Source organism: Fistularia commersonii, chromosome 24, assembly GCF_037954325.1.
Source record: "Fistularia commersonii isolate RoL2024-O1a breed Wild chromosome 24, RoL_Fcom_v1.0, whole genome shotgun sequence".
Classification (NCBI taxonomy): Eukaryota; Metazoa; Chordata; class Actinopteri; order Syngnathiformes; family Fistulariidae; genus Fistularia; species Fistularia commersonii.
In genome coordinates, this window is record NC_141307.1 from 5032729 (window position 1) to 5043408 (window position 10680).

The following is a 10680-nucleotide window of genomic DNA, read 5'->3' on the forward strand; positions in this document are numbered from 1 at the left end:
TGCAACAAGGGTCAGCGTATCAGGCTGTGGGGAAAATGCAGTACTGCCTAAGAGTTGGTCCCAAAGGCGTAGAAAAATTTCGTTGGGTTTGTAAAAGTGACAGGATAACATTTGCAGTGTTTACAAGAGAGTGCGAGTCGGTGCACTTAGAACTTGCAAACACGAGAGTCGACGTCGCTAGAAGAGCTTAAAGAACGGTCAAACTTGATTTTGTTTTTTAGAGTGACTCGCGTAACTGTTTTTATTGGTCATTTCCTTGCGTTAAACGCATGCAGCTCCCAAAAAGCTCTGGTTTTGTTCGATCTGGTAATTCAGTTTACGTTAGAGCGAAAAAGCACTTAGGAAAGAAAATCGTCAAATGTGGTTTGGTAAGATGAGCCTTACCAAAAAAAAAAGCCAGCGATTTAAGCCATCTGTGAGCTCCGCCCGAACAAAGCTTCTGAGAGGATGCTCCTTGCATCGGGGACCCAAAGATCAGCGCCAGACTCGAACCAGCGGAATTCACACACGAGCGTCAGTGGCTTAAGGCACTGAGCTAGCCGGTCAGGCACAGAAATCCGGGTTGCACATATACAACCTTACACCTAGAGAAAAACACACTTGGGGGGGGGGGGGATCGCCAAATGTGACTTGCAGTAAGGGGGCATGGCAAGGTGCAGGGTAGCAGAAAGCATGCTGGGCCAGCTTGAAAGAAAATTGGCAAAAAGACTTAGGTTTTGAACCACATAGGGTACTTTATTTTCACAACAGGAAAACTACAAGCATTCTAGACAGCTAACTTTACACAAAACACTTAGGGCATTTTAAAAATGATGGCCACACATGGATCTGGACCCTCAGGCTGTGAAGCAGCCGCTGCATCAAAAAAAATTGGGGGTGTGTTTCCCCTTCACATCCAGGTGGGGTCAAGTCTGTGGATACAATTTCATACAACGGCACCCCAACCAGGTCAAAGATGGATAGGGGCAGTGTACCCGGCACAGCTTTTACATACTTGCCCTCGTGCCACTTCAAGGTTGCAAAAAATGTCATATTGAAAATCCCTTGGTTTGATAAAGGTTACTGGATAACACCATTAAATGGATATCTTAAATTAAATGGTTCTTACTTGCTTCTTTCTGACAGTAAATTGACATTCTGCCGTCCAGAAGTGCCGCTGACTTCTCGCAAATCTGCAGGCATACCTGAAGATAGAAAACATTGAAACACTAACTAATTTTTCAATACCTGCAAATTCACATACACTATAATCACCAGAGTGAGTTTGAAACCACCTTCTGAAAGAAGCGACATGCATGCAGCCAGACCAAGCGGTGTCGACGTCTCCGGAGGTGGGTGGTCGGCAAGAGCGGCCCTGTTGCGCGTCAGCGCCGCAAAGATGCCAGGTGTTGAGCTACATTAAGTGTTGCAAGCAAAAGAGGTGATGAAGAAGAGACAGATGATGGAAGACTTTGAAAAAAAGGATGAAAATGGAGTTAGAGAACACTTCTTTTCCGGAAGAGTCAAAAGAGGTAGAAGCACACAAGTAGACAAGATCTATATAAGCAACCAAAAACTGACAGAATAGAAAGCAAATAAGAATCAACTTTACCTTGATTTGAGGTTGTTGGATTCCGGCAGGGACGGAAGGATGTTGGAGGCCTTAGCGGAACACTGGTTTACAAAGGGATTTTCTGCCTATGCACAAAAATACAGAAACATGTGCATGATATGGATTTTGTGGAATTAACAACCTCGGAAGGAAAGAGATCATGTAGATATGTGGTCTAACTGGGAAAAGGCATTCCCTGCTAAACAAGGCTTTACTGACCGAAATCATACCTTAATGGGGAATTCCGACCGGAGGAGCAATAATTACGGTACCCGCTTTGAGAATTTAGCCATTGACGAGGTCGGAACCGTTGTGGGGATCGACACTAGACGTACCGTGCTTACCATGGAGCGGAGACGTAATCGAGCGAGAAATAAGCACTCGAAAAGCAAAAATGGCAAAGTGTTGCCAATCTGCCAGGAGACGCCCCGTACTTGACACCCCTTCCGCTAGATAACGACGGAACAGACTCTCCTTACTAGGCCTGCATAATGTCCTCCTTGATAACAGGAACCCATTGGTGTTTCCAAAGATACCAAACATATAACAACTGATATGTCGTCCGCTTCTAACGAAATCCACGACAGTCTGCCAAAAACACCTTCTCCGTTTCCCGGTTAATGCTGATCTGTTCATTTCTGGGGTATATGTGCGTCATGATTTTGTGGCCGGAGGAAGCGGGATGAATGCGAGGAGACCGATGCCGTAGCATACGGTCTCTGCGTAGGAATAATACAGTTCAGAATGCGGTGCAACCCAGAAACGGTTCTCAAGTTCACCGAAGCATTGCCCATCACAAATTCGACTTGAAGCAAATTGCTCTTTAAAATATGTACTCACCTCCCTTGGTGAATGGCACCGATCTCTTCCCTTAGGGATATTGGCTCTGTGAGTCCAGGCTGTATTCCAACAGAATTTGCAGACCTGCAACTCTGAGTCGTCGTACGTTCGTACTCCAGGTGGTGCCAAAGACTGACGGAATCAGACGAGAGACAGCCTTCCTGACCCACGACCACGTACGGGTCACGGACGTTCCAAACAACTTGTGAGGATGGCGGTCTGATAGATCGAGCACTCCGCAATCTCACAAAGCTGCGAGATGAAGGCCATTTTTAAAGGAATGATGGAAACCCAACGTCACTCTCACCTGTAAAGAGGAAATGGAAGCAAACAAACACGATGTTATCGACTCATAACACATCGATCTCCTAATGATACGCCTGAAAATTACCATTAACTTTCGAAACATCTCTTTTTACATCTTCGCATGAACAAAGGGCATCTCCATCGAAGCATTGCTAACCCGAGGTGGACTTGAATCAATACACTTCTGTGGCCACTTCAGCTATTTATCCGACCAGCAGCTTAATGATTTTCTACATATCAGAAGAAGAACGACCTGTATCCAGTAATACATAGAGCACCATGAGCGGAGACGGGTTCGGTGTGTTGTTAAAAAACTCTTTGACAAACTAGGTGGAGTGCGGGAATAACGTCAAGTTTAGTTGAACCTACTGAGCTAATCTCAGTTAGTTGATAAGGAATCCAGTCTATATGTATATAGAGAGAAAGTTGCAGAAAGGAACTTAATATGAATCTCAAATTTATATCGGTGACGTGTGTTCTTTTTAGATGTGTCTCAAGGCTGTCCAAGTGGAAAACAGGAGTTGCTTTCCACGCAACGGCCTGCCGAGACGACGCCTCAAGCAGCCGGAGTCCAGGAGGAGCTGGGAGGTCTTTTACGAACGGACGAGCCCCTGCGTAGAATCTACCGTCGGCGGCTTGAACGAATGCCCGCTACACCGGGCGAGATCTGGGGCTGTCCAGAGACGCCCCCGGGACAACAACCGCACATAACAGCGGGGTGTGAGATGTCACCAGGGAAGGCCTTCGAGAAGGCCGGCGTCATGCCAGAACCCTACGGAGTGCAGGGGTAGAGACGCTCGGATCTCCAAAGGACCAAGATCCTGGTGAATTTCCAGACCAACAACCCAGTGAGGGCCTAACAAACACAGTTTTCTATTATATTGGATGTGTTTGTGTCTAGACATGTGCAGTACATTAATAATCCTGTTTTAAAAACCAAAATGTGCATAATTGTAAATAATACTAATAAATTATGAGGTTCAATGAATTAAACAACCGAGGTGTTGATTTAGACGCTGCGCGGCCGCCAGAGGGCAGTGTCGACCCTCTGAGCTGGAAAAACCCGGGCTGTTTGAGTGAGTCCGGTTCTCCAGGCCTCGATTCCGGTCACATCTTCCGTATGCACGGCGCTTAATTTTCTTCGGGTGTCGGGACAGTGCTGTTTGTGACGTCTTACAATTGGAAACAACAGCGCGGGTTAAAACCAGCCAATAAACAAAGCTGGAGGAAGACGGCCTCTCAGTCACGACGATCCATCAAACTCGTTTGCTCTTGCCGTCATACATCCCAGCCATAAACGTGCGCGTACACACACACACACACACAGATAACGTGGTGAGGAAGGTGTGTGCACAAGCCTCCGAAGGCCCTCCAGTCTCTTCTTAACTGGCTCCATTACACTGAATTTATCTATTTTTTTAAAATATTTGAAGGGACGAGTTAACGTAACCACCAGCATTATTTATCAGTCTTCTCCCTCAAAGGAAGGTGTGACTGTGCGTGCATCTGATGAATGTGTGCACATTGTGACGCAGCAGGGTGTCGGGGAACGGACACACACACACACACACACACACACACACACACACACACACACACCGCAGTCCCAAAGTCAGCCGTTGGCGTGGGCCAAACGACAAGATATGTAAAACCCATGCATTAAGGCACATATTGCAGGCATAATGTCCGTTTAATTGATGGTGTTTAAAGTTTTTACGTATTTTTCATTTAACAAAAACCCATCAGTGCGGTCATTGGATCCCCCCCTATATTTATGAATCAATTTATTTGTCATTTTTATCCAGTGGACAAAGGAAATTGGAGCTTTGTAACTGCTGTGATATAATTATATGAAATAACTAAAAACGAAACTAAATCAATATCTGCAAACAATGACCCAAAATATCCAGGATTTTTTAAAACATTTATCACGACCTATCTGAACATTTAGACGGGAAACCAAACATCTATACTTATATTTATGTACGTCAAAGACAATAATACACCCGTCTGGACTTTGATAGGTCTTTATCAAAACAGATGCTTGAAATTGTGTTATATGAATATTCCCAGATCTGCCTTTTTTTTGCCACCAGCAGACATTAACCATCAGATGGTCCAGACATTAGCCGTAACCTAGCAACAAACACTCTTGCCATATGTGATGAGAGTAAACGTGATCGGCCTCTCGCTCAGCACCCCCACCATCAGAAACCCTTTCTTTCCTAATATCGGTCCCTTTGTTTTTCCTCACATCTCTGTTATTGTAGGAAGAATGTGTGTGTGTGTGTGTGTGTGTGTGTGTGTGTGTGAGAGAGAGAGAAACAAAGGGGAAAAATGGCAGAAAGAAAGCAGCCCCTATTAATATTTACCCCGAGTCATTCTTTTTCCAGCCTTATTTACACATTGCATTTCCTGAGGAGGGAAACATAAAAACAGCAGCCCTACTTCAGTTTTATTACATCCCGCGAATACACAGGATGTATTTTCCTGTGAAAAAAACATCATTTTGTTTTTCACGATATTGCCGAGATCTGGACAAAACAGACCTCGGTGAATTTCCACAAGCAACACATTTGCCTGCGATGTTCGGCTTCACTGCTCATCTTCCTCACTTTCACCGTGACCAGCTGTTTATAAGCTGAACGTCCTTGAATGACTAAAAGAAAAGCTTCCGATGTCACGCCGCCGTGCTTAGTATTGAGACAACCTGCGCAGGTGAACAAAAAAAAAAAAAGAAAAAAAACAAAAACAAAGGATCCTTTCGGAAATGCTGACACAGTCCATGAACAGCCGAAACCCAACAGGAACGGCGTGTGAGGGCTGACCCGTGGAGATGTCGGACAAAAGTGCGGTGCCAGCTTTGTCGGAGAAAACATCCTCCGACCGCATGGTCGTCCCGGGCGACCTTAGTGTCTGAACCTCCGGATCGAGCTCAATTGATGCCGTCGGAGAGGTCGCAACCAGGGTGGTTTTACCAGCCATGATGTATCTTACCGTACCAAAAAAAAAAAAAGCTGGTATTTTGACGGCTCGGCCGTCTTGGCCCTGGCGAATGTTATCGGTCCAGTAACACCGAACTGGCAACCCTCTAACAGAAGGTGGAAGTGCTTGACGGTGAGTTAGAAGCTAAGGCGCTCCCGGATGAGGCTGCTATACTTCTACTCTTCAGGGCTAAAGTGCTGGGAGGAGGACAAGAGGCCGCCAGGCTACATTCAACCGTCGTTGAAATGTACAGACCACATCGGCGGTGATGGAAAGCATTGGGCGAAGGATGTGCCGGCAGAGTCGCGGCAAACGCTTTGTCCTGTTCTGTGGTGAGGATGCTCAGCTCCGGAGAGCTCCGCAAGATAGATTATAAACCATTAGCAGCGGCGGTTTTCCTGGTTAGCTGGTGCAGAACGGCCAAGTGTACAAGTGTTGCTCCCTCTAGCTGTCCGTCAGAAACTCTCGAGCAGTCGGTAACCCAGAGTGGGTGGCGGCTCAAAGGAAGTCAAAGTCCACCCGTTCACATTTCAAGGTTGTACGGTGAACCCGGCTTCCAGGACGAAACAACGAGAAATCTATTCGACACATTTCGTAAGATGTGTAAAGATGCTCAAAGGGCCGGTAATTCTTGGAAAGAGGTGCCCGGAGCGTCTTTCACAAGGTGGCGATAGCCTTGTGATAAATTGTCAAAGGCCAAACATGGTGTGCAGATCTCTTAGCACTGTTCACCTCATTGCGGAAGCAAGTCGCAACAAATCTCATTCCTCCTCCATCATCTTAAACTGCCATCAAGGCCATTGCCAGCCAGCCGTTGCTGTTGATGTCCCGCAATGCTTAGCGTGCAGAGAGTGGAGTCTGTGAGGACTCCAGGAAATTCTCTCCGTCAGTAATCCTGGGAACCTAATGGCCAGAAATAACTTTGTTACCTTGAGAAAAACACCAAGTTTTTACCTCTTCACCAAGCACTACCCCACTAATCGCACCAAAAAAAGAGAAATAAAAAAAAAAACGAAGAAATGCATGTATGTATGTATATGGTTTTGAGATGGCTACTTGGTAGATTGGTCACTTCTGACTACCGACTACTGGATCTTCATTGACTTAATTGCACCTTTTGTGAGTCGCTTTGGATAAAAGCGTCTGCCAAATGACTGTCATGTGATGTAAAAACATTGTTCCGGACTTCAGGCCCATGATGGACTCAAAAACAGATACTCACCGCCGGCCGCCGGGTCGTCCTGCTGCCTGTCTTGGCCAGGACACACCGGCTCTTCCAGTTGCTACACACAGCTCGTACCGAAAGTGGAGATGATGGGGTGCCATCGGGAGCGCCTCAGAGTTTTCCCGACCGAGCAAGTCCACTGGAACTCGCCATTTCTTCTGGCAGTCGCTGCTAAAGCAGCTCAGCAGCTTGTCCATCACCTCAGGTAGCCTGCTGTCACCGGGACCCATTCCCCAAACCTGGAATCGGGGTCACCAGTGTGAAACCGGCAAAAAACTCTATGAACGCTCTTGTTTTCCGTCACGAAACTCCAATTCAAGATTAGCCTCAGTCCTGTGTAAGTCCAGAACCAGACCAGTATACAGTAAAAAGGCTACCTTGGTTTACTTGCAATTACCACAGGATTAATTCTCCATCCTCGCAGATACACAACACTCTCCACAAGCCTGATGTGCAGAGTTTTAAATCTCTTGTGAAAAAACAGGCCTTAAGCGATTCTGTGTATTTACACACAAACAGCTTTCGTGCTATTATTTTTTTCCTGACACGAGAACCCCAGCCACACTGGCTGAGCTGCAACAGAGCGCTGAGAGAAGTGCCTTCCTGCAGGTAAAAATTTCCTTTTTTTTATACATCACAGACATATAAGTCCTAATAAAGTGTCCCAAGGAAGTACAGTCGTGGCTCTTATTTATGTTAATTTTCTGCCACCGGATGGGAGGAGGGAGTGAATCTGTAAATGAGGTTGTTAGACTGATACATGGCGGCCCTGAGGTTAAAATCCCGCTCCTCATTCATCCCTAAGAACCGGCGTCACCTCCAAAACCTGGAGGTCAAAGGAAGCCACCTTTTGATTATAAATTCAAAGGAGACGCCTGATCCCATCCCGCAGTGGAGAGAATGAGGTGAAAAAAAATGAATAAATATATAAAAAAAAAAATCAAAAAAAAAAAAAATCAAAGAACGCTACAAATATACAGACGAGAATTTGCATTTTTAAGACCATTATTTTCTGTTGTAAAAAAAAGAAAAGGCATGTATCTATAGTCACCCATGTCTTTGGTGCATTTACAGCTTCCACCAACAGAGGAAGTAATGAGCCTTCAAACGACACGAGCAGCCATTGTTGTTTCTATTCCCTTGAAGAAAACATAACTGCATCCTGCTGCAGCCTGTCAGTCAAACAGCAAGACAAACAAATTACTTAACACACCGCCATCATTACGCTTTGCACTCGAATGGTTATTTTGACATGTTTAAACATCACATTGACACTTGCACTTTCAATAATATCCCGTATTGTAAATCAATCAGTGCCAACAGAAGCGCATGAAGCACAATCCCCGCATAAATGGTGCATTGAAAATATTTATTCCTTTTCTGTTAATACATAATTAGACATTTACATTTTCATAGAAATTGTATATATATATTTATATATTTATATATCTGTCACATGGGTATGAACAATAGTAGAGTCATGCTAGCCCTCATCGACAGGTTTTGTCCCATGAACATCAAAATGTTTCACACAGACATCATGATTATACATAAAACATCGACTCCATTATTCTGCTGAAAATCCATGCTTCTTGGTTATTTGCTTACATAAAGTACAAATATATATGTCGTAGGTAAATGGCCTTATTCTTTGCTACATCGGGCCACGGGGGTGTGTGTGTGAGTGGGGGCGAGGGGGGGGTCGTTTCTCACTGATTCAGTAGTATTGACTTTAGCCATGGTGTTACTTTCTATTTTCACATCTAAACAAAACAATATCGCATTATAAGGTGTGGCGGTGAAAGTGTACACGTACTAACTGGACGTTACTTTAGTTGTTTAGCTTTAATAAGCATGTACGCTTAAATGTCCACGCAGGCTAATCGTACTATGGCATGATGGTGAAAGCAAGCCATGACTTTGGGTAGAAATACAGAGGTATATTTCAAAAAAATAATAATGATTTTATTCAAGTGTCAGGCAAGTCGGGCTGCAGGTTTCCAAATCCGTCCGACGTCCATATTTGATCCAAATATGAACTGGACAAGGAATAGTTTAGCCATTTGCCATAATCCCTCTGATAACACGACTAAACCCCTCTGTCTTCTCCGGGCGTCAGCGGGAACAAGGTCCCGGCTAGTTAAGTGTGCACTGTTTGCGATATCAAATCCCCCAAAAAGTCATTTTCAAAAGCCCACAATGACTTAATGGCCGCATGACCCTTATGTTCACATGAGATAATACAGTAATATGACACGGCGTTGTAATTATTTAAAACGTGCGTGGCAGTTGCACAGAGCACCGCTCTCAGTTCGTTCCTCGTCACGCCAGTTAGCGGAGACGACGAGCTGACAACTTTTTAACGAGCTTTGTTGGTTTCCAGGAAGTTGCCGGAGGGGGTTGAGGATTTAGCTTAAACAGTTTCAAAATTCAGCAAAACAATGCAAAAACGGAGGCCATTCAGGAGTCGTGGCTTCCATAGACATACGCACCAGCATTGCTAACTAGCTAATCAGCTAATTAGCAGGAAGTTAGCCTTGACTACTGAACGTCGTGGCAAATAGAAACATTTCTCATGAAGTTTTCCTTTTCTTCAAGATGTTGAGCCCATTTGATAGTTTATACCAGGGGTGGGCAAACTTTTTGGCTCAGGGACTGCATTGACTTTTAAAATTTGACAGACAGGCCGGGTCAGCATAAGGTACGATACATATAAAAAAAAAAAAAAAAACACATTTGTGAACAGAACATATCAGACTCGTCTGACATTTGTCTGAACATTGTCTGATGTTTGCTTGCATTTCATGCACAAACCGGTTTTTCCCTTGTAGCTTCACGTCCGGTTCATTCAGGCTAAATCACAAAGCCAATCTGTGTCATTCAGCTCAGGGAAATTCTCAAGTTGCTCCAAAAATGAGCTTCCACATTCATTGATCCAATCATTCACATCAAGTTCGAATTTTGTACCGACCTTCGGCGGGCCGGATTAAGAAGACCATCGGGCCGGATGTGGCCCGCGGGCCGTAGTTTGTCCACCCCTGGTTTATAGATATACCCAGATGAAATTGCGGTACCTCCTAAAACAGAATGGAGGTTTCAAACCACGACCCCGATCCAAGCCTCCATATATTCACAAAAGCCTCATTTGGCGTTTGCTTTGAGCGGCCGCGGCGCCGTCAGATAGATGGACGCCGCATTTTGGACCGCAGCCATCATTTGGGGGGGGAAACTTGGCACACGAGCAAGTGTTCAAGTGTGCGTGCACGTGCTTGAATCAGACCGACACAGCAAAAATGACCACGTCCATCCCATTCGGGGGTTTTACGGTCGCAAACACGCCTGCTAAGTCTGTTTAATGTCCTGAGAGCCAGCTTAGTCCACCGGGGCGACCCATTAAAAGTTAAGGACAATTAATTTAACTCTCCTTTTTTGTTATTTTCCAGTCACACAACCATTAACCCCACGCCTCCGATGTGTTGGTTACCTTCCATCGGTCAGAGGAGTATTGGATTATTCCTTCTCTTGAAGGCAAGCGCGTTAGCTTAGCTTAGCACAAACACACAAAGCCACGAGAAGCTCAACATGAACCTGTCTTTGAACGACTGGTGACTTTACCTCACCCGCTTTGGAGGAGATAACAAATAATAAAAAATAGAAGTCGTCTGGAAAAAGGCTCAAAATGCTACAAGATCAATGACAACCCCTGGGTTTGGAGTAAAAAGAAAATGAAGAT

General features: G+C 45.0%; 1 long non-coding RNA gene across 2 annotated transcripts; it reads right to left on the minus strand.

Moving 5' to 3' along the window:
- Positions 1–991: 991 nt before the first annotated feature.
- LOC147219732 (uncharacterized) lies at positions 992–2671 on the minus strand. 2 transcript variants are annotated; one of them, XR_015108060.1, is made up of 4 exons: positions 2432–2671; positions 1592–1677; positions 1275–1449; positions 992–1184 (listed from the first exon to the last, which is right to left on the minus strand). It is a non-coding gene; the product is annotated as an uncharacterized LOC147219732 (long non-coding RNA). The 2 variants fall into 2 exon arrangements; XR_015108059.1 differs by having other exon boundaries at positions 992–1449.
- Between the last annotated feature and the right edge of the window lie 8009 nt (positions 2672–10680).